Source organism: Salminus brasiliensis, chromosome 5 (assembly GCF_030463535.1).
Source record: "Salminus brasiliensis chromosome 5, fSalBra1.hap2, whole genome shotgun sequence".
NCBI classification, from domain to species: domain Eukaryota; kingdom Metazoa; phylum Chordata; class Actinopteri; order Characiformes; family Bryconidae; genus Salminus; species Salminus brasiliensis.
In genome coordinates, this window is record NC_132882.1 from 20,525,336 (window position 1) to 20,550,191 (window position 24,856).

Genomic DNA, 24,856 nt, shown 5'->3' on the forward strand with positions numbered 1-24,856 from the left:
GGGTTAACCCACCTGTCCAGTGAACATATGCATACACACTAGTGAGCAAACACACACAGTGACTGTAAGCACATGTGCCTGGAGTGTTGGGCAGAGCTGGTTAAGGGTCTTGCTCAAGGGTGGTAGCTTGCCAAGCCAACATCTTCTTCCCCAAAGAGATCAGAGTTCTGCCCCACTACCAACACACTGCTGCCCCCTAATATTTACCTGGGCTATTCTAGGTACCTTCCAGCATCCACCATGGACAGACCACACACTATTTAACCACCAGCATTCACTTAGCATTCTAAATTCTTGAACTACTGCTATGGGACACTTTTGTACAGTTTACACACAGACTGAGCCTGAATTCTTTACATTCTTAAAATGCTGCTATTGGTGGCTTGTGCTAGTTCCACCGACTCATTTGCTATGTGGACATCCATCTGTATACTTTATCCATCTGTTTATTGTTGTTTTGTAGTCCTGTTTAATTAGTGTCATGTATTTCTATTGGACTTGAGTGTCCTATTTATGTCATATGTGTAAATGTTTGTGGACACCAAATACTTGCAGCAATTCTCCAAAATCTAGTAAAAAAAAAAAAAACCTTCGCTGGACAGCAGAGACTCTTAAAAACTCTTAAAAAGAGTAGAAAACTCCTTTTAATGCCCTTGATTATAGAGGAAATAATGGATTAACAGATATTTTTGTCTGTAGAGTGTATTTTTTGAACCTTAGATCTGAAGAACAACATTTCATTCCAATGTATACAAGTAACATCGAGGAATAGCAATGAAAACCTCTTCACCTGACTTCATGTGACTTTACCTCTAGACCTTCATGACACATTACATAATGCATAAATTCCTGTGTCTTTTTTTACCTGATGATGGCTCAAGTTTCTTAATGGGAGCAGGTAATGTAAAAGAATAATAATAAAAAAAAGGACATTATGGATGGCTGATGCAATGGATCTGTTAGCAAGAGGGGCAAATTCTTATGTTGCAAAAACAGCCAGTGGGAGAAATTTGTCATCATTACGGTTTTCTCTTTTATCAAAGTGGGATAAAAAAAAAAGCTGAAGATCAAGCCACAAAACCTGAAGATTAATGTTCTTTGTATAGACCCTCCTTTGCACTCGGTAATACGGGCTGTTCTTAATCCAAAGTTGGCAAACAAACTCACTGAACCTGCCACGGCAAGTTTTCATAGCAAATGTTCATTTGAAGAAGAAGAGCTGTAGCCGATGCACAAACCCCGCTCTAATTGTGAAATGACTGAACGCGCCTGTCAGAGATGTAATTGCATTCTAAGTGTAAGACCCAGGCACATTGGATTACACTGCAGTATGGAGCACAACTAATTGTGTTTAGGCACTGCTGGCACATGTGCGCTGAGAACATTTGCCCAACACTACCACCCTATTAGACTCCCTTGGACCTGGAGCCTGGCGTCAGGGAGCTTGAGAGGCTGATGCCTGCCAGTATGAGTCTGTCGGTGTGGAATGGACTGATTTGTACTCACACTCTTAAAAATGTTCTTTAAAAGGTGTTACGTTGAAGAACCCTGTTTGTAGAAGAAATCTGTGAGGGTCAAGAACCTTTGAAAGGTGCAAAGAACCTTGACTTGACTTGAAGATGTTTTGCCAATGTGAAGGTTCTTAGGAAACCAAGAGTGGTTCTTCTGTGACATCATCCAGAAAAAAAAACTAGCATCTAAACCTAGCATGTAGCATCTTTATTTTTTTAGAGTGGGAAGCAGGAACAGGAGCAGTCCAGCAATGTCTAGGAAGAAATATTCTGAAGTACACCTTCTGGCCAAAAGTACTGGGACACCTGCTCATTACTTGTTTCTTCTAAAATCAAACCTTTACTGTCAAAGGAAGGCTTTCTACAAGATATTTTTTTTTTGGGGGGGGGGGGGGGGGTGCATTGCTGTGGGGATTTGATTGCTTTCAGCATCAAGAGCATTAGTAAGGTCAGGATGTCAGATGATTACCACCCCACCTCATCCCCAACTCCACAACTCGTCTCAAAAGTATTGGATGGAGCACCAACCATCATTCCAGAAAACTCAGTTCCACTGCTCCTCATCTCAATTCTGGGGGCGCGTTACACCCCTGTAGCTCACACCTGGCATTAGGCATGGTGCCAATAGGTCGATGTTTATCTTCTCCAGAGAGTCCTGTTCTATTGGCAGTACTTCTCGACAGGGACTAGACAAGTTGTGTGTATGTGCATTTGCACATCTGTGTTAGCAATGGGTGCAACTTAAAGTAGCTGAATACATTCATTAGATGGGGTGTCCACAAATATTAGTGGACATATAGTGGATGTACAACAGTATTGTGCAAAACCAAAGCCCTTCTTTAGTAACGACATGGAAACCAGGTAGTTACTAAAGGTCAAGGGACTTATTATCATAGTCATCTTAAGGAACTTATTATTTATCCAATTCTGAGCTTCAGATGTGATATTATGCATATGGGGAGCTGCATATGGTTGTTTTCTCAGGTGTGCATTCATTCTCTTATTCTTTGTTCTGCACCATCACTGACTCTTATAGCAGTCTGCAGTGTGCTCACTCACTACCTCTCTCTCTCTCTCTCTCTCTCTCTCTCTCTTTTTGCTCATTAGCCCTCACCGCGCATGCGCGCCAGGCCTCTGAGGGGAGACTAATGTAGTTATATAACACTCACTGTGCCGGTCGTCTGCTAGAAGAGAAGCATGCAGGCAGCCCTGTTACATAAGCCTGCTAGGATCATATTGTCACTGCGTGGAGCTCTCACACTGTAGTGTTCCTGCTGCTGCTCTCTCGATCTCGCTCTCTCTCTCTCTCTCTCTCTCTCTCTCTCTCTCTCGCTCTCTCTCTCTCTCTCTCTCTCTCTCTCTCTCTCTCACTATATCTTCCCGTCTCTCTGCCAATACACCTTCCCTCAGGGAACGAAGCATATCACGGCAGATGTGAATGCAGGAGAGCAACACTGATGCCTTCCAGAGATTGAGAGAGAGAAAGAGAGAGAGAGAGGGCAAACTCTCTGTCTAGCGTTGCGTACAAAGGCGCTCTGTGTTTGCAACTGAAGCTGCACGCGCACAGTCCGGGAAGAAGTGGGGACAAGCAGGAACCCATCTGAGCAGCTACTTTAGACAATGTCCCTTTCTCGCCCCACAGCTCGACCCCCCCCAACAACCACTCCCTCACAGCTTCCCCCTCCACATGGCATCCTGTGTGAGTCAGCCAGCCTTGCACTGCGGCTGCCATGGCGATAGACCTGCCGCCCCCTCACTCTCTGCGTGGAGTCTGAGCAGTGGTGGCATCTGATGACAAGTCCAGAGCCCCGAGAGCCATGACTCATCACCTGAGTGCCAGGTGAACTTTACTGTACGCTGCAGGATCTCTGTGAGCCCCACCACCACCTCAGTACAATGATGACGGAACCGGAGACGTTCATTCCATCGCTTGATCTTCTCTGTGATATGCACACTTTTAAGTCTGCGCTCTGCATTACAGGAGTGTCTAATATCGATTACAGCAAATTCCCAAACACCAACTCACTTGAGGTTAGGTGCCTCTAGAAATCCCCCCAGCTTGCAATCACTATTCTAGAAAGTTCTCCCCATTCCCCATGCTCTGCATACTCTTGCTCATCTAGAAAGCTCCCATGCAATGTTCTCCTCCACTCACATAGTGCTAGAATGTCACTACGTTCTCCTCCATTCAGACAATTGTCCTACAATGTTCTAACTGAACGATCTCCTCACTGCAGACTGTTCTAGAATCTTAGAAACTTCTCCTTACAATGTTTTAGAAGGCTTTCATCCATCCATCCAGTTCTCCATTCACACTGTTCTAGAATGCTCTCCATTCACACTGTTCTAGAATGCTCTCCATTCACACTGTTCTAGAATGCTCTCCATCCACACTGTTCTAGAATGTTCTCCTCCACTCAATCTCCTCTATGCCCTGTTCAAGGGTTCTCTACGTTGTTCTTTGAAGAAATGGCCCTATATAGCGCTATACGGGTCATTATGAGTAGGGGTGGGCAATATGACAATATTTTATAGTATCTTGATAAATGTTGTTATTGTGATACACAATATGCTTTTCTAGGCGCATTGTGGATATCGTACATAACACTGATCAACTGCAAGTTTCATTACCACCAATGTAATTAGTCTGGTTTAATGGGATGAGGTGCAGCATATTTTGGAGTATGGGAGAGTATTTGAATAGTAGTTTTTAAGAATCTGCCATTACTGGTGCATTTTGTCTGCAATCACATGTATAAATATATATAAATATCACATGCTATATATTGTGGATCATGGAAAATGTCTACATATTGTGATATAGTATTTTTACCAGCACCCATGCATAGTTACGAGATCAAAAACCTCCCTTTTCAGTACTATATTTGTTGTGATTTCACTATGATTAGATATTTCAGTCGACACATAGTTACAGCTGATTGTAGCATTCCAAAGTCAATGCACTTAAATTGTCGCACTTAGGCCAATGCATTACAATGCATGAATGCCCTTTATAGCATTCATTTCCAGGGGGTTTCTAATGGCGACATGGAGATTGATATGACATATTTCTATGGGCCGTGAGGAATTAGGATCCGCAGTGTGAAGGAATTTTGGCACTGCCAAAAGATCTTAACCTCTGTGAATAAAATGTGGTTAAATTAATACAGCTCAGAAGGATACTGTCTGATTATTAAAAACCATTAACCACTAGCTCTCAGTAGCCTGTGTGAACAGTTGTTTATGAAGGTGGACCACCGTCCAAAATAATTTAAGGTAGTATTGCAGGGGTCATAAATATTGTCAAAATGCCTCTTTTGAGATATCTTACACCACAAAAATCATAAATAACCCCACCAAACAAGCAGCAATAAAGAACATCAGTGATGTACTTTATCACTGTTAATAGCTTCGGCAGCTTGGCGTCTCGCAGTAGGTTACATATGATCTGGAAAGGGGTCTCTGGAGAGTGTTGGAGCCAGACCTGGGACAGAGTAACTCCATCCTAAACAGACTGGGAGAGAAAAAAGGTGGGGGCAGACCCTTGCCTGTACAGCACTGCCAAAGTAAACTGTCAATAACTGTGCTGTGTAATTTGAGAGGAGAAGAGAAAAATCTGATCTCTAAAAATGAGTAGACACATAACCAGTTGGCCCAGCAGAACTGGCTTGGTTTTAGGTTTTAGATGAAGTGTAATTAATCCAGGGCTTTATTGTCCTACAATGGGCCTGCACACACTTCTGAAAACAGCTATTAAAGTACTAACCTGAGCACCTGAGTTGTGTTACTATCACTACACTTGTAATAACCCATCTCATTGTGCTACAAGCATGGCTTGAAATGGTGTGCAAATTGTATTTACTCCATTTCATAGCAAATTGTAGTGCAACACAAGAGCCGAGGGATAACATTTTAACTGTCACAACTGGTCTAGAGATGTCTTCATAAGTAACCTTATCATTATACTCTACCTCAGGTTTATATAGCAAATCAACACACTCAACGTCTTTACTGAAGACGCTGGTTCAACTGTGTATATATATATATATATATATATATATATAGTGGACAAACATATCTCCCTGTTCCCTCGCACAAGTCACCCACTCATTAGTGGTCAATGGAAAGTCCATTTTGGTGGTTAACCCCTCTAAAAGTCCCCCATGTGGGTGATTTATCACCTAATGCTGCACTAAGTGGTTTTATCTCAAACAGGGGAGGCTAAACCAGGCTGAGGAGTAAGAGTGAGTAAGCGAATATCAGAAAAAAACATGCTAACATCAGCAATTTTGCTGGCGTCCCCGGCTACTCGATGCTGTCACTGAAAACAGCATGGAATTACTCACACTAAAAAGAAAAGGCTTGTGAAATCTCCTCCACCCTGAGAGCTCGTTTTGTGTGAATAGTTTTGGTGCATTATTCTATATTATTATATCTACATGATCTATATAGCCTATATCCTAGGCCCTAGAGCAAGAGACACCCCCCTGTCATAGGAAGCTGAAGGGGTCAAATCCAGGTGTTTATGAGCTCATTAAACATAGTAGCCAAGATAGCTACTACACAGCTACCCAGACAGTACTGCAACTACTACAACAAACAACAACAACAACAACTAAATATTTCTGGGCAGTGCAGCAGGTTTCCAGTCCTTCGGAATTCTACAAATTTTGGAATTTTGGGAATGTTCCATGACGTCATCTGACAGCAGCCCTCCAGCGAAGAGGGAATTAAAAAGGAAAAAAAAGCGACAGTACTTTTTGCAACCAATGAGCGCAATCGGAGAGCCACTGCCTCATGAATATTAACGACGTTGAAACCTGTGAGAGCTTCCCAATGGCGGGCGCGAGAAGGGGGCGGGGCCCTCGGGGCGTCTCGTGCAGGGTGGTGCGGCGCGAACTTGTTTGCGTTGTGCTCGAGACTGCTGCTGCTGCTGCTGCTGTTGCTGCTGTTGTACTGGTCAGCTGAATGTGGGATTGCAGCTCCAGTGTGACGGGAAGGAGGGGAAGCCCGACCTCTGAGAGGACGCCGAGAGAAGCAGAAGTAGCCCCGGCGGCTGACAGCGTTGCAGGATGCGGACAGCTGGACTCTACTTCACCGAGTAAATGACCACAACAGCAGCGGCGAGGACGGCAGCTGTGTCAGGTACCGCAGAGAGGGCGAGCAGCGAGTGGACACACGCTCCTGTTTCAGTTTCTGTTCGTTCGGTGGGCTCTGAGACTGATTCCTGGTGGGTGGGGGGGGCTCAGACAGGCTGCTGAGGACGTTTCATGGGAGAGGAAGGGAAGGTTTCTGCTCACACATTACCTAGCTACCTCCTCAAGCTCAAGTGTGCTGCTAGGCTGCTCGAGAGAGACGCTGCGTTGATCACACAGAGCTCTTAAAGAGCTTAAAGAGAGGAGGGGAGGCCGATGACAAACGCAGAAGGTGCAGCGGTACTTTCTGAAGGCTAAAGCTAGTGTGATGATCTGACTTCCTGTAACCGTGTTAGCTCTGTTTGCAGCGCGGTGGGATGGAAGCGTTTGCCTGCAATTCCTAAAATAAGACCTGTCGTTGAGGAAACATGGAGTAGGAGTGAAGGAAGGTAGCTGGCATGTAGTTTCACTGGACAGTAGGACTAAAAACTCATTCTAGCAACAACACAGCAGGGACTAGGTGAAGGCTGGACCATTGTTAATATTCCTAAAAATAAAATGGGAGTGGGTTTGAAACACCAGGAGCATTTCTGAAGACATCAAAACCATGGTCATGTTGTGCCCTTTCTGCTAAATTCTGTGTTCATTAGGTCAGATATTGTGGCACAGGATCCCTTTAGGACATTTATGACATTAGTAAGGGCCACTTTTGTTTTGTTGTTGTTGTTTTATCACACACACACACACACACCCTGTAGTGATCAACCCACACAACCCTCTTTAGCCTAAACTAATACGACCGATTGATTATTTAGGCCACATTTATTATGATCAGTGCTGTCTAAAATGACTATAACTCAGACTAGAACTATAGATCAGCACTAAATATCGCTCTTGATTCAGGTGGTTGAAAAGAAGACTTTTCAGAGGCAAACTCAGTTCGTTATTTTGGTAATGGAAGCTTTTAGGGCACCTTCCGCTGAAACTCAGCCAGATGCATTTGAGTTTGCCTGACCTTTTACACAGCTCGCCCACCGTGTCTCCTGCTGTGCTGCTGCGAGCTGCGAGTGTCTTCATGCCTGTCAGAGGCCAGTAGTACAGAGAAGTGAAGACACTAGAATGCAATTATTTTTCATTTTTAAAATGGAGAGCTCACTTTTCTCCAGCCGTTACTATTGGACTACTAAAGCCACTTGTGGTGCAAGCTCCAGCAGGGGAGAGGGAGAGGGTGTTTTAGGTCCACAAAGCCAAAAAAAAATGTCCTAGTTTCCTATCCTTATAAAGAAGTTTATATTCTGTTAAATATCCATTAAATGTATTGTTTTACATTGTCTCTAAAACTCTTCAGGGGATCTTTTATAAAGCCTGTGGTTCTATATAGGACCATGACAACTAAAATAACCAGTTAATAGTGTAAACTTTTGGTTAAATGGTTCTTAAAATACAAGGAAAGCGTCCATATAGAGTCTTTAAAACCTTTTAAAAGTACTTTATAGAATAGTGCAATAGTGTCGTTTTTGGCTGAGGCTGTAGGACACATTACTACAGCTTAATGTTACAGGAACTGATGACTTAAAAAAGAAATAATCTGCTTCTTTTTCCCAGTTTGGAACTTCTCCATTTTTCATAGTCTGCTTCTCATGGTCTCATTGGTTTAACCTAATCTAAGTTTCTAATAAGCTGTTTAGTTTGTTCTTACGAACTTTCTTCTACTGTAGTTTCGTCTTGTTGTCATTTCTCTGAAACCACATCTTGCACATCTTTTAGAAGAGGGTGCTTCTTAATAATGACCCATCTGCTGTGGATTATTTGAAAGTAATGAGATGAATGGGTACATTTTATAACATATAATATTTGGGGGGGGGGGGGGGGGTAGGGGGGGTAGCAGGGCTATTGTGTTTGTTTACGCCTATCTGCCGAAATTAATCTTGGCCAAGAGCTCTAGAGCCTTCACCACCTTTATGCTAGACATACAGTCAGGTCATTAAGGTCAGCAGCCATGTGCTGCCAGTAAATGTCCAGGAATTTTTAATGATTCCTGCTCACTTTATTAACCAAGGCACCTGCAGTGCTCTTTACTCATCACACTTAGGAGTTCCAGACTAAACACTGTACTCCCTGTCTCTCTGGCTGAAATGGGAAAATTCCCATATGTGAACTCTGGGCATAAAACATTTCAGTGAAAGATAATCAGCGTTAAATTGTATAAAGTTTGTGTGGCTGTAACTTTAGATGGGCCTGTCACACAGTGCAGTAAGCCAAATAGTACTGACTTTATTGTCTTTAGTTCAGCGGCAGACCGTAGAACTGTAGAACAAAGGTGATGACCCGCTTTTTATTAATATTATATTTTATTTAAGAAACACACAATGTGTTTGCTCAGTACCTGAGGCCCACACTCAGAGTAACAATATGACACCGTCACTCCTTTAATCTCTCTCCTCATTTTACTTCTCCCCAGATCTCCACTACCCTGTGAATACACAGCTCCCACCAGCTAGTACACCCCCCCACCCTTGGGCAAGAATGAATATATGAAATACTGTGCATGAGAACACAATGCATCTCTAACCACACAGGTAGTTTGGGCAGGTAATTGCTCAGAGACAAGGGTCAGCAGTGTGCTCATGTTTCACTTCTCGCTTATTAATCTCTTGGTTATTCTTATATGTCAACAGTATTGCTGCAGGCAGAGCACAGTATAGACTGTTAGGTGGAGGAGGAGGATGGATGAGTAAGGTCAGCGCTGAGCATTAGATAATCTGTGCTGTAATGTCATGCCAAACGAGGCTGACCTCCCTCAGCAGCCGTCAATCAGCCACTCACCTGCGCTTTCTCGTCCTGACTTGCCATGTGTGGAAATGATACATGGACGCTAACTCTTACTCTGATTTACTGGCGGCTGTCTCACCGTGCCGTGGAAGAGCTATCGCTCACTGTGCTCCATTAAGCCCGGTGCTCGCTGCCCACTGTCACTCTGCCAAAGCGTTGCTTTTGTCTTTAATGCGTGTTTACGATTGGTGTAAAGTAGAGCTTAACGCAGCTGCAGGGTTTTCTAGAACTGGCTTGGAACAGAGCTGTACAGAAGACATGTTGAGATATGCAAAATATCGCATCGAGGCATTCACATGATCCAAGCAGCGTAAATCATTTTGATTAAACAAAACCGGGCATGGCTGATTGCTTAGAACCTATCATGGTTCATTCAGTAATAAAGACAGCATTGTTTATTTATTTATTTATTTTCATTCACAGTTTACATTCGTCTTTTTTATGTAGAGTAATCGAAAAACACTGATATATTTTACTATGTCCAGTGTGGACATGCACATTCTGAGGGCAGGTTTTAATAAGTTAAGTGGAACGTTGATGCAAATCTGGTTGATGTTCTTTACTAGCCAGTGGTGGCCAAGTCGTTAGAGCACTGGGTTATTGATGACTGGGTTGTGGGTTTGGTGTCCAGGTTTGCCAAACTTTTGGGCCCTTGACCAAGGCCCTTGGCCCTCTCTGCTCGCCGGGCGCTGTAGCAAAGGCTACCCACCCCTCCTAGCGTGCTCACTAGTGTGTATGTGTGTGGATTTAATTATGAATTAACCATGAACCAATAGGAATCCTCCAAGGATGTCCCAATCAAGCCCCCCCTCCTGATCCGGGTACCTTAAATGCTGACTGTCGGCCAATACCGATCCACTCTGCTCTTTATGTTTCTATAAATAATACAGCCACACAACATAGGTACGATGTGCTGTTAATTAATGGTAGTAAACATATTCTAAGTGGATTAACCTTTTTAGCAACTTTTTAAAATTACTTTTAAATGTTATAGTGTCCGACTGACCTACATGTCCATTCAAGCTCCTATAGTGTGTGCATTAGCCTTCTCTTCTCGATTTCTCATTGCGACAGCTGAGAGTCATTTTTACCTTCACTGTTTTTTCCTTCTTCTGTAATATCACCATTTTGGATATATTCTATATTTAGATATATGCTATTTTGTCTGTAATGTGTATCTCTGTGTATTTGTAGCCGTTTATTAAAAACACATACTGGTTGACTTACCTCTATGTGATTGTAAAAGACTAGTGGTCAGGTGTTTTGGAATTTGGTTGTGATCATATTACCCAAAGCCCAGGAGACAGAACAGGAGGCGGCTGCTTATCGTCTGTCTCATCTCTAGTCTGTCACATCCCTACCATTGGCATCCTGTCTGTTGAGTGCATTCCTTCTACTTGCAGGAGAGAAGTTTCTTTATAACCGTGTGTACGGGGGGGGTGGGGGGGGGGGGGGGGTCTGTGAAGATGTATAAAACCCCTCTCTACTATCTTGAGATCAACCCAAGTGTTCCACTTTGGCATCTTTTGAAGACACAAGTTGGCGCTTTAGAACTCAGTCTGCGCCACTACAGATTGAGAACTGCTAAGCGTCTCATTTTAAGCTGCATGCCAGCAATCGTGCTATCAGTTAATCATTAGCCATACCACAGCAGCTCCACATACCAGCCTCAGCGTCCCCACATAGCCCGCACTACCCACATTGCAGCCACGAGCTTTCTTGGATATACTTGTCTCACCACAGGTGAAGTAGCTCAGTGGCTGGATTAGGCTAATCCTTGCTCAGTTAATTGTGTGCTAAATGCAAGATCTCACCAGGGTAAGGGCATCCATCTACCACAGAGGACTTAGTTCGTTTTTCTGTGTCCCTCAGGTCACATTTTAACCTAACACTCATTCACTGGCTAGTAGCTTCGGCATCGTTCAACAACTGGTGATGAAAGTGTAATGGCTGTGTTAGACCTACGCTACATGTTTGCATAATGTCAAACATGTGGAAAGGGCCCTGCTGTGACCTCTGCCTATTCGTGGGTTTCACATTGATATCAATAATTGACTGTGTGTCTGTACAGATGTTGGTCAAGAGTGAGCCTATTCTCTCCGCTGTCAACATTTAGCCGGTCTGAACAGAGTTAGCGAGAAATGCATGAATGATTTAACAAGCTTTTCCTCTCACAATCTATGAGAGACTGTTGCTGGTAATTGTCCTTGTTTTGTCCTCGTAGTGCACTTGTGCGCATGCACACACACACACACACACACACACACACATACACACTCACACTCAAACCCTCCCCACCACCTACAGCAACTGTTTGTAGTGCGGCCTGTATACACACAGGCTACGTAATCCCCGAGGCGGTGCTCATGGACAGGAGTAAGCATAGGCAGACGCAGCCTTTTTATGTCCCATGACCATTAATCCTGTTTTCTAAAACACAGGGGGATAATGGTGCAACTGTACCCCTGAGGAGAGACCCAGGATAAGGGCAAGTAGGAACCCATCCAATCCATACACATACTTCATAGCCTACTCTCTCACTCCCTCGTCTGACTCTTAAATATTTCATCACTGGTGGAAATGACACGTAAAAACCCCTACACTTTGAATAAATGGCGGGTGGGGACCTGTTGGGTTTTTATATACTCCTATTATGGCTCCATAATGACAAGCTCGGGTCAAACTATTTCACAGCAAACACAAAACACATTCAACACTGACTCACATACACATACCAAAGCTTGTAACTGCACATACAGTGCCTTGCAAGAAGTATTCAGCCCCCTTTATCAATCGTGTGGAATTGTCTGGATTGCACATGACACCCAGATTGTTCCAGCCAGAATTTCTAAAGCAACACAATTTGCTCCTAAAGTAAAGCTTCAAAATTAAAATGTTTTTTATATGGTAAAGAAAACAAGCAAATCGAATGCACAAATATTCTTTAACTTTAGACAGTACTTGGTAAAACCACCTTTTGCTGCAACAAGAGCTTTAAGCATGTTTATGTAAGTTTGGGTATGTTTTGAGGGAGGGTCTCGTCTGGGCTGTACAGAGTGGGATGATGAAGCTTCCTTTTCCTCACAGTTGCCAGCGAGCCAGCAGCTCTCATTGGAATATCCAAACACTTCAAGTGAAATGTGTAGCCGTTTCCTATGTTGTGCAACTCTAATGTCTCTAATTTCCTTAGAATTTTTTCCTCCTTTCAGTTTCACAGTCTGACCAAAGATACTTGACTTGATACTTGGTATTTTGTCCAGAAAAGAGGAGCTCTTTGAATAATTTCCACTAGAGGCCAATTTTAAGTCCATCCTCATTATGGCAGTATTTTTAATATATTTGTAAAAAAAAAAACAAAAAAAACACCTTAAATATTCATGTATTTTATGCCTCCAAAATTTACACCCATACACCCAGCTCGCCATGCTAAGCTTGGTCAAAGCTGGAGATGCGGTCAAACGCAATGACCACTTTTCTGAGATATGCATGTATATCTAGGCCTGTCACGATAGCAATTTTTTTGGATGATAAATTGTCCCAGAAATAATTGTAATAAACAATATTATTGTAATTATAAGACCAAATTTTATGCCACTGAAATTAATAACATAATTATGCAATTACACCCTTTGAAACAGCAATGAACATTTTATATATATGATATTTTGGGAGATGCATGTTTTTATTTGGCAATTCAATCTGCATGTTTGTAGCATATGTTAAACATGGGGTTTGTTTTAAAAACCCTACTAGCCTTAAGTAACATGTCTTCACCTGGAGGAAACGTTATTGATGCATTGCTCACTGTATGAGATCATGCTCATATATTGTACAATAAATTGATAATGTAATTATCATAACAGGCACAAATACGTCACCACTGGACTATTGGTAATAATGGAAATAAGGGATACAAAGTGACCCTGGCCACGTGTCTGCGACTTTTCTTGTGCCGGTGTCCACAGAAGGGTAACTAGACAGCTAAAACTGGGGAGGTGACCGATTATTCATGCTAGGCTAATTACCTTCTATACTCTCCAGTGTCCGCTCCCTCAAAATAAATAGGACTACTTCAAACTAACCTGGCTGACCAGCTGCTGTCACTTCAGCTAGCTAACCGCACACCATGTAGAGATACCAGGAGGACAGCAACACCATCCAGTAAGACTCCAGAAAGGAATAATTGCAAAAGAAATATTTAAATGTTCTTTTTCTGTAAGTGTTATGTTATGTTGTTCTACATGGCTCCTGTGAGCAGCTGGGGTGATATAAACCAGCCAAGCAAAATAACAGTTTTAAATAGGGATGCACCAATCCATCTTTTTCAGTTCCGATCCAGATATTGTCACTGATACATGAACTTGTGTTTCGTCCGAGACCGATCTGATACCATTGTTGAATTAATAAACCATATATCTGACCATTTGGGAGAGGCCTAAGGCATCGGGATTGACATAATCATTACTTTACTAACTTAATAAAACAAAAAACAAATGAACACTGTTCTAAATTAACCCAATTTCTGTTTATTGGCTACTTAAATGAATAACTGTGCTGGACCTCGGCACAGTGTTGTCTGGGCTCAGGACTTTTATTCTGAAATTCGAAGTCTGTGAGGCTGAAGATCAGCTAGCAGCTCCTCCATTCTCGGTTCTCCTCATATGGAAGACAAGCTGGATTACTTGATGATAGTTGATGACCGATTGAAGGCACTCTGACCCTGGGTTATGAGGACTGGAATACTGGCGGTGTGAGAATCGGGTCCAGTAAATGAATCAGTCCTTTAAATCAGAGTAATTATCCGATACCCGAACCAGCTAATTTTGTTAGTACTGGGACTGATTTGTCCCTAGTTTTTAATAGGCATGTAAAAAAACGTTTATAAAAAAGGCAAAGCACAACAGAGTGTAACTAGTAATTTCATGAGTCAGGTGAACATTACAAAAATACCATCTATCTTTTACATTTTATTAAAAATTGATAGAATGGTCCCAATACCTGAAAAGTGAAAGTTTTTTCCTTCTTTCAGAAGGCCCCATTTTTTTTAGAGAAAGATTTTATCACCCCACCCATATGCTGAAGGGAGGGGTGTCCCCGGGTTTGGCTATTATTTTTAGCTAAAAGAAGTCTCTGTTTAGCCTGTTTTGCTTGTATGATCCAGAGTCTTTCCACTGACTTTCTCTCTTGAGCAATAACTTTGCAGACCTCAGGACAAACCTTGTATAATGGCATAATTGTAACTAAACAGAGCTTCTCCAGGAAGGTTTTGCCAAGAGGAAACCTAATCCTCTTCATATCATTATTTAGCTCTTGTTGTCATTATTACTGTCAGTGAACACAGCTCCTCGCATGTGCTTTAATTTGTCTAAAATGTCTTTTGTTATCTAAACATTGGACAGCAGCAGCAGCTTCCATGTTCCTCCTGGAGCTATGTGCTGCTGTCTGTGTGTAATTTAGGTCAGGAGTCTGGGCGAATGCTGTGCGGTCTTGTCGAACATTATTTGGCCTGGACCCAGGGGAGTGTTGGCTACCTCTGCAGATGAGGATAGCATTTCCTTGTCCCTAGTAGCAGACTCTACTGATTAGCCTTTGACTGTGGCTCCAGAGCTGTGAGTTTCTGTGGCAATAGCATGCTATGCCACAGTATGCCAACACAGATGATAAACATCTGCGTGGTAGGGCAGTTTAAGAAGTACCAAACTGCCCGTGGTTGATGCTTTGTCATTTCTATATTTGTTCACGCTGGTATTGTGTGTGGTTAGCTTGAACAAGATGATTTGTGACCGTGTTTCCCCAGCGTTAACGCTGATTTTGCTTTGGGATAATGAAGTGGGTGGGAAATAACTCCCCTAGGTCTTGTGTTCTTAGTTGGTATGGCTGCTTGAATGGCTGTGTTTACTGTATGTGCCTCCCACTTGCGCAACAAGGCAGAGCATCGCCCCCATGCGTACCGCAAGTATGTCTCTAGAAACTTGTCTCATTGACAGGCCCGTGGCACTGTCCTCAGTGACCAGTGGTAGTTCAAAAACGCATTGTTGTAGCAGGAGCTATGCTGTTTTTGTGGTTTTCATTGCTGAGGGAAAAGTGTGCTCATGGATAAGCATGTAGGCCTCTGTATTTGGCTGCGAGATCCTATTGTCTTAGACAGTAGACACCCAGTTTTTAATTGATTAGACAGAAGATTGCTACGTCCTTTCACTTTTTTGTGCCTTCTTCAGCATCCTTTTGAAGAGCTTGTGTATCTGCATGTGTGTTTTCGCCTGGCCTCTTCCCACTCCTGCCTTATTTAGTAGCGAGATCAGAGTGTATCAGATTTGGGTGTGTGCATATGAAGGAAGAAAGGAGACAAGGAAGGCTTAGCTCAGCAGTCAGCAGCAGACACACTCCATCTGTTTTACTCTGCATCTTCTTTCCCTCTCACACACATCCTCTCTCAATCCATCTGTTTCTCACAACTAGTGGTACCTGTCTAGCCTCATCCCTGTCTTTCTGCACCTTGATTTATTCTTTTTTTGTTCCTCTACCTCAGTTGTTCCCCCATGTTCTGTCTCCTTTGATGTTTTTTCACATTCTTCATATCTTCATGTTCTCTTCAAATCCCTTTCTCCCTTCCTGATTTTGGATCTGTGCTTTGATGGAGTTGGTGAGATAGTCTAGAGTCTGCTCGGTCAGCTGAAGAGACGTGTGCTTAGAATGAACTGGATGGGAGGGAGGACTTTAGCTGGGCTTTGGGTGGAAATTCCTCCAGCTTCATGAAGAGTTAGAAGCAGCAGCCTGAGCAGCACACACCACTTGTGAAAAAAATCTGTTGCCTGTGCTGTGTTGTTAGAGAGAGAGAGAGAGGGCTTCTGTGATTCCCCAGTGCCCTTCTCTGCTCTGCAGATGTGCTGTTATCCTGTCTCTTTAGTGAAGTGCGGGGGGACTCCAGTCAGAGCAAGGTTGTGTGGCTGGGTGTATTGTGCACATTGTCTTGATTCTTACATGAGCTGTGAGGATGGCTGTGAGGACTGTCTACACAGGTTGTGTAATACGTATTTTTACAGACTTTGTAAAGCAGTGGTCATCAAGCCTTCCTGTAGCGTTGCATTCCTTTCCAGTTGGTTCTTTAGCAGTATACTTACATGAGTATGACAACTGAGTTAAGGTAACTGCAGTTGATTTTAAACTTTTATTTAGAATGTCAGGCATAGTGATTACAGTGAGCAATATGCGCTCCTCAAGAGACATGCAATGACAGACGGTCAAGTTTCTCACAACATCCTACAAATTGTTAAACCAGAATTCATAACTACTGCCTACAAAAATTGAAGATTGCTTACAATGAAACGATTTTGCCTTCCTATTAGGCAGGAGCGGAGATCACTGTTCAGTGCACGCAGTCGCGCGGTGAGTACATGGTCGCACCATTAGGGTATATTAGTGTTAATTTCACAAGCGCATATGCCACCTGCAAAGTGTAAGCTTTTGGATTTGCATGGTATTATGGGAACTGCAGCGGTTTAGAAGTATTTCTATGGTTACTGTAGTTTTGTTTGCCCCCCCCCCCCCTCTCTTCTCTTGCCCTTATATCTTTTCCTCTCATACTCTCAGTTTTCTCTCTTACCTTTGGATTTGAAACAACTGAAAAGGAATTGATACATATATTTTACTCATATTCTGGCTTTTAACTTTTATAATATTTCAACTTATAAAAACATATTGGATTGGATGGCATCATTTGTCTGCATTTTTGGGTGTGTAACTTTTACACTTTGCTGCTTGATTAAATTTGTCTTAAAATGCTTGGTGTAGTTTTCTGAGATCAGCTTGGTGATTAGAATTCATTAAAAGGCTTAAGACAATAATTAGGATTAGGAGAAGGCCAATAAGGGTTAAAGCTGAGGCCTGCAAGACCTCCAGGCGCAGGGTTGGTCACTATTATGGTGCATTAGAGAATGCCTTTTGACTTAATATGACTTAATTTGGCTTAATTATATGTCTACTTTTTTATAATTGACATTGACTGATTGTTGCAGCCCTAATAACATTAGTGCAGATCTGAAATTTTAATGCGATAGCAGATGAAATTACCAAAGCCTTACACTCACATAGTACAGAGGAACTCCCGACACTGGGAGGGTGAGGACTGACACTTGCACAACCAGCCACCGGCTCTTTTCCAACTGCCGCTGATGCAACATCACCAGGCAACCAACACACTCCCAGTGTTGGGTACCTAGCTCTGATACTTTGGCTAGCAGATGTCTGTGCAGGCTAGCATCTGGCCAGCATTGTGCTCTCTCATGCTCCGGCTGCTAATGGCAGTCCCAGCATGTTACCTCGAACCAGTGATCCTTGGGTCAAAGTGGCCAGCACCGTAGTCCGCTGGACCAAATGATTGCCTTTACTAAAGAACCCTTAAGGAACCCCTTTTATAGGCACACAGTCTGGTGACCCCTCAAGATGAAAAAGTTGGAAGCCAGTTAATAGTTTTTTTTCTATACAGCATAACCTGTGAGCTAAAGGTCACCTACATCTTCAGGTTCTGGTTCAAACTTAAATGGCTAGTTCTGTAGCCATGTCCAATGTGGGTATACGTAGAGTCATAGCACGTACACGTGTTTGTCTGTATGTGCAAGCTTATCTTCATGCTCCTGTACCACAGTTCTTGTGGTGGAAGCAGAGCGGCTGTATCAGAGCTGCCTCCCTTAGCCCTGTGTCAGTGGTTACATAACCGTGCACTCTTCGAGTTGCTGCTCTCTGCAGCTGTCTGCCTGGCTGCCAGCAACAAGAGTGCTGCCAAACACAGAGAGAGAGATCACACATCCACGCTGTCCAACAGGAGCCGGCTGTCACCGCACAGGCCTCAGTACCAACACTCAACCTGCGTGGAGCATTAAACCTTAAACCTGGTCCGCATGTCTGGTTCAGATATGTCCCCTTCAGTATTTTTAGCGTGTTTGTTTGTCCCAGAGCTTGGGGAGCTTCACCAAGCAGGGACTTTCTCAGTTAACCAGATAACAACCCAGGAGAAAACACATTATGGACAGCTTTAATTATCTGGCTTTCTGAGAACCCCTCAGCTCTTCCGCAGATAAATAATCAATGAATTTACTTCCAGCCCTGGTCCTGTTATTTAAGCAGAGCTGAATTTACAACAGGCAGTTACTAAGCTTTGTTCAACTGAATTCTCAGAGTCTAGCAGGCTGAGAAGTACAAAAATGCACACATATAATCATGTTCCTCTCTCTCGCGCGCTCTCTCGCTTGCTCTGTATTTCTGTGACTCTCTTGGCCATTCATGATGAGTTTCACCATAAGACAAATCGTTCTCCTTGAGTCCCTGTCACACTGGAAATCCATTTGATAGGCCTCATTATGAATTCCACTGTGTGGAATTCACTCATGATCGCACTTCGAAATCCCCCCGTCAAATACTTACCGTTGTGCTAAAAAATTGTTTACATAACCATAAACAAGGAATTTGAATGGCTAATTGCAGTCTAGTTGGATGGCTAATTGGATTGTTGGAGATTCTGTCTCATCAGGTAATCTAACCAAGCCTCTGTTGGTTGGGTTACTCAAAAAAGAACACGATCAGTCAAAACAGTCCAACAAATGGAACAGTTCGGACACACACAGTATTACCCACAGTATTACACACCAATTACCCTCTTTTTATCATAACATGTGGTCATATTAGCAGACAGGAGCTCAAGAGGAAGCTTAAGAGTGAATGATACTGGTGGGGTGCCATAGAGATACAGCCATAGAATACACCAGCTCTGTAAGGTTGCTGATCACCACTGTAAAATGTGTTTAGTGTTTACAGGCATCTGCCTTTGCCTTCTCTGGTCAACCACATTATTGCCTAAAAAAGTCTCTAAACTGCACATAAAGGCTTTTGTTATCTGGCAGCTTTCCTGCCAGCGCATTGAACATAGAACTGACTGGAACTGAGCTGTAGCCATACTTATCCTATTATCTAGTCATTGTCTAGTCTGGACTTCATGGTGCCTAAAGCTGTTTTTTGTGTCTGCTGCTGCCAGGTAAGGTCATCTAAAGAGCAGATAATTTTAGAAGTGTTTAATTATGAATAAAGGAGTTGTTCTAGAGAAGAGACCGGCGTTGTTTAAATCCACCCAAACAAGATTCAGCTCTTCAGTTCAGCTATAGATTATCACAGGGTTGCAGATTCGGTCTGAGAAGGGAAGGGGATGCAGTGTAGGGTGTCAACAGACTATGTACAGCAATGTATGTCTAATAAGGGCCATATTTTAATTCAATCTAATGCTTAATGTGTCACAAAAATCTTATATGGTAATTAGGAGTAACATGTTTGGTCACACTCTTAAAAATAATGGTGCTACAAATAGTTATTTGATTGATTCCATTGAAGAGACAGTTTTGGTTCCATAAACAACTATATTTGTAATAAAATGTGGAAAGTTTTTGTGTGACAGCAATGATATATCTGCTAGAGTGTGCCTGTCTGCCATGAGTGCTGGGCTCCACACACAGTGCGAGTTGTCCATTTCTGTGATTTTGGCTGTGTATGCATGTGTACATGTGGGAAGAGTAATGTACCCCTTTCACACATCCACACTTGCTCACAATGATGCACACCGATTTAGAGTGAACTGCCTGGCTGCTGTCCAGAGTATACCGTCCTGCCAAACAAAGGGTGGGCAAAGGGCCAGGCTTGCTGTGTTTCCTAACCAAGCCGCCTTCTTCCCAAGGGTTTTCTCAAAATTTTACAACTGCACTGTTTTATTCTTTAGCATGAAGCAGCTGTAGCAGTGTTATGCTAGGAGCAGTACTGTCGTGTCCTACGTGCCTGAGTTTAATAGAAATATTTGTTCAGGGATTAACAGCATGTATGGAGTCTTAGTATTATTATCATTTAAAACATTCACCTGAATGTGGAAGGCACCAGGAGTTTGAGCTGTAGATTTGATGGCTAGCTGCTGATATGTATAGAAGGGGAGCAAACATATGCTTTCACCCTTCACACATTTTATACACAGTAAAACCTGACTGAATTATCAGGACTGTTTAATTTTACTGCAAGAAGTTCACCATCAGTTGCTTCTGCTGGGTGGATTCAGGCCTTGCGTCAAGGAGGGGCATGAGTGGGCTTAGCTTGTCCTGGGTAGACCCCAAGCATTATCTACAAAGATCCATTTGCAAACTCTTTCTGGACATTGTTTCTGAACTTACATCAACTGTTCCCAAACCCTGCGTTACTTATTCTGTCCCTCAATCACTGCTTAGCATCCATTGCTATCCACCACCTCAGTCTTTCAGACCATTAGCTGGAACTGGGAATGTTTTGAATTTAAGGCTAATAAGAGAAGTAGGATAAATTATCAATAAATACTTTTACGTCTACTGTAACAGCAAGCCTGATGGTTTTGACGTTTTTTTAATTGAACTAAAGCCAGTTCTACATATGAGAAAAGGACTTACCTGGAGACCCTGCCTCTCCCTCATGTTAGAACCCTTTGTCTGTACAGTCAGAGGACAGTGCTGCTTCAAAGTTCATGTTAAGGTCATATCCTGTCCTGCCCATGTCCTGCGGTTTAAAATCTCTCATCTCCTTATGTCACAGAAATGTGCTATATGGCTAAATGTGATTATATGAGATATGAGATTACATACTGAAGGAAATAGAGTGGTTTCATGTTGCCAGATGCTATATAGACTATAGTGATTGAGAGGGCAAGTCAACTTAAAATCAACAGTTAATTGATGTACTGTTTACATGAGTATTACTTGGTTGTTTTCGAGTTGTGTTCTCTGTATGACACTGTTGGGGAATGGTGTAGTTCAAAAAATTTAGTCCCATGCCACAAGATAGAAGTGCAGACCTCTACTCCAGTCGTCCATTATAGTCAATAACTGACTATAATGGAGTAAAATGGTTAATAACATTAGGTTAATTGAACATGGGGCCATTAGCCCCCCATCTCCAAAACTTACTCCCAACTTTTATACAATATCAGGCTTCCATGGTTTACTTCGTAGATGTCCCTCTTATTTTGGAATAACTACCTCATTATCAAGTTATCAGGTTCTCCAGGATCCAATAATGGCTTTACACTACACTATGCCTGAGCGGTATTTCTGCAGAGGGAAATTATCTGACAAACAAACGCCCACTCACGTCACTGCTCTGCTTCCCTCACAGTTCATCTCGCCATTGCTATTGCTGGTTTGCAATGTACAACTGCATCTATTGTTGGAGCTGTGTTTAGACATCATATGAGCTGATCCTGTAGAATTGATATTATTTTCATGGGGCTCATGGGACCTAATGTTACTGCTGTGTTCTTCGAGCATGCAGCTGGTAATCATGTTCCAGACTTACCACTGCCCCTCCCTCCACAAGCATACATTTATACAGCTCTCTGATGCAGGCTGATAAAGCTCTCAGATATGGTTCCCCATGTACAAGCTGTGCTCTGTGGTGGTGGAGCCCCCAGATCCCAGAGGAGGCCTTTACACCCCTTTGGCAGCCGTGTGACGCAAGACGAGCGGCTGTAATTTATGAAATAAGCAATAGCTAAATGGAGTGCCATAATATGTAAACTGTGCTGCTGGATATGAGTGAGCTGTCTGTCTGGGTTAAGTTGGAAACTCGCGTCCCCCGATGGCCCGAGCCTCTCTAGTCCTGTAAGCTAAAGCAAATGAAAATGTGTAAATTAGATCATACGCTTATGTGCCCACTCTCTACGGCTTAAAAAAGATATTGAAGATTGAGTAAGTATAATTGTTACTGTACACTTGTTTAGTGTGCATGTCTTAGTCCTCCTGTACAGGTAATAAAGTGTAACGAGAGAGATAGGATAGTTACTGCATTTTTGTGGTTGGCAGTGGGGTGGTCTTAAAATAGGCTGCATTTGCTAAGAGCATAATAATGTGTCTGAGGCACTATGTTAATGAAGCCACAAGGAACAGTATGAAAGCAAATGTCACGCCAGGTTCACAGACACACTTAAACCTGTGCCTGTCTTTATTTCTTTGTGCAAAGATTAAAAGTAAGCACTCAAAAATGAAGCAAAAAGCCAGAAATACAGACTTGCAGACAGTCCAGTAACCATGGAAACACACTAAAAGTCTGCAGCAACTCTAATAAGCAAAGGGCGGATGTTCAGGACCCAACTTTTCCCCTCTCATTAAAAACGGACTGGCTCAGCATAAAAAGGAGCCTTTCGGCGTGAAGTCTGGCTCCTCTGGGTACCTGATGGAACCTAACTGAGTTCAACACCAGTGCCACAGCTTGTTTCCTTCTACTTTTGAAGAGTAGGCCAGCTTTTACACAGTACAAAATGCATTGAATTCACACACTGTTCATAAGCTTATGCTCAAATGTTGTTATTGCTGTTTTGAGAGCTCACAGTTGGTTCCCATGTTTTACAGTGTGTTTCTCAAGAGTAGTGATGACCTCACTCGTTGTAGTGGTAAATTGTGAGGGCCTCAGAAAGGACCTGGTGTAACACTTACATCTCCACGTTATTCTGGGTCTACCCTTATGATCACTTATAATATACACTTATAATATACTACCGAGTAATTTATTGGGAAGACCTGTTCACCCACTCATCCTTGGAATTGTCCAATCAGCCAATCATGTGGCTGCAATGCAACACAGTCAAATCGCACAGATACAGAAAATACCCTGTGAACAGCAGTTTTGCAGACAGGAATGCTTTGTTGATGAGGGAGGTGAACTGAGACTGTCTCAAGCTGAAAAAAAAGCTACAGTAACACCTTGAGGTGGGTGGGCTACAAGTGCAGGAGTGTCAACAGTCTAGGCCGGTGGAGGTGGTATAGTGTTATGGGGAATGCTGGTGATTATTTATCTGTTGCTATTGGAAGGACAGCTTTATTAACTTTTGCAGATAATCCTATGAGTTGTCTTTCTCTACACTGGCTGTAGTAGTGGAGCAGCTGCTGATGCTTCGCAGTAATAATCATAATATAATCACTAGAGCATAGCCAGGCTAGTGAAAAATGCATCTATGCTGCCTGACTGTGTGCATCAACGTGGTGTTTCGCATGGAGCCATGTCTTATGAAGGTTTCTGTCATACAGAGCTGGATTGGTCTATTTTGTTTGCATTCTTTTGCATGGCCTTCAGGATGCCCGAGCTGCAGTTTACACTCTGTAGTGATAGACAGACAGACTGTCCTACAAACAAACAGAGGCTTATCAGTTTCATTGTGGAACAGAGAATACTTTTAGTATCACATTACAGATGATTATTTTGGACATGGCTTTGCCGCATCCTGAAAAAGCAAGCATAAGAGCATGTAATGACTGTTCTATAAAATCAGTGTATAATCTTGACTGTATGAGCAATGTCCTTTTCAGTGTATGCCTGATGATGGCTTTCTTTGTCTGTCTGTTTACTTTAGGATGTGGAGGCTTACCTTGAGCAAACACATTGTGCAGTGTTAAGCTTTCTTTTCTCAGAAGTTACATAATGCTGGTTGTGTGTGACAGCTCCTGACAGGCACCAGCAGAAGAGGGTGGGGTGTTTTTGGTACACTCATTATTTGCTTCACACACACACACACAGACACACACACACACCTCTTACCCTGTATCTCCAGTCAGAGCAGCTGTGCTGTGTCAGCACTCTGGGGAGGAGAGCATCAGGACTACACTGCTTACTCATGGCACTCGTTTGATATTTTGCATCATTGCCTGAGCTTTAATATGGTTAATAGCAAAGCACTCCACTCTGGCTGAAACTCACCTCAGCCCAGGTCTGATTGACAGGTGGGATAGAGAATGATGGGGCCATTTGAGGAGAGTGGGGCAGACTGCCAAAGATGTGAAGTTGCTAGGTCCACTGTTCCTGGCGATGCTGAAGGCTGACACCATATTTCACCCTGACACTGCTGGTCCAGTGGGACAGTGGAGCAGCCCAATGTGACCCTACTATATACCATGTGGTCAGCTCATCTCTTCTCTGTGTCAGTCTTTTGTGTCTGTCTGATCTACACTGAGGTAGTACACTGAGGTAGATCCTGTATACTAGATATTGGAATGTTTGATTGCTGTCAACCACAGGAGCAATAAGGAGGTCATGTGCTGATTATGGATGATTAGTTCATTGGCTAATCATCATAATATATGCGAAAACCTCAGCTATGCTGCTATGCCTTATATTACAGTACTAGTCAAGACACGCCAACATCCCACTATTATGGTAGTATCACTGCTGTTCCGAGAACTTTCCTAATAGTATCTGGTTATGAGTGGTCCTGTGGTGGTCCCTTGACTGACAAACTGTGCAGCAACAGATGGGCAATGGATACGAATTGCAAACCTGCAAAGTGCACCTATATGGTCGGTTTATCTGTGAATGTAGGTGCAAGTAAAACTGGCC

General features: G+C 42.8%; 2 protein-coding genes across 4 annotated transcripts in view; one reads left to right on the plus strand and one right to left on the minus strand.

Annotated features, from left to right (window-relative positions):
- stmn1b (stathmin 1b) overlaps positions 1–24,856 on the minus strand; it is a 213,238-nt gene that overhangs the window by 45,927 nt on the left and 142,455 nt on the right. The window lies entirely within an intron of this gene.
- hivep3b (HIVEP zinc finger 3b) overlaps positions 6,408–24,856 on the plus strand; it is a 54,052-nt gene continuing 35,603 nt past the window's right edge. For both annotated transcript variants that reach the window (XM_072679795.1, XM_072679796.1), the window contains exon 1: positions 6,408–6,656. The gene's annotated coding sequence lies outside the window, so the exon portion shown is untranslated. The remainder of the gene's footprint in view (positions 6,657–24,856) is intronic.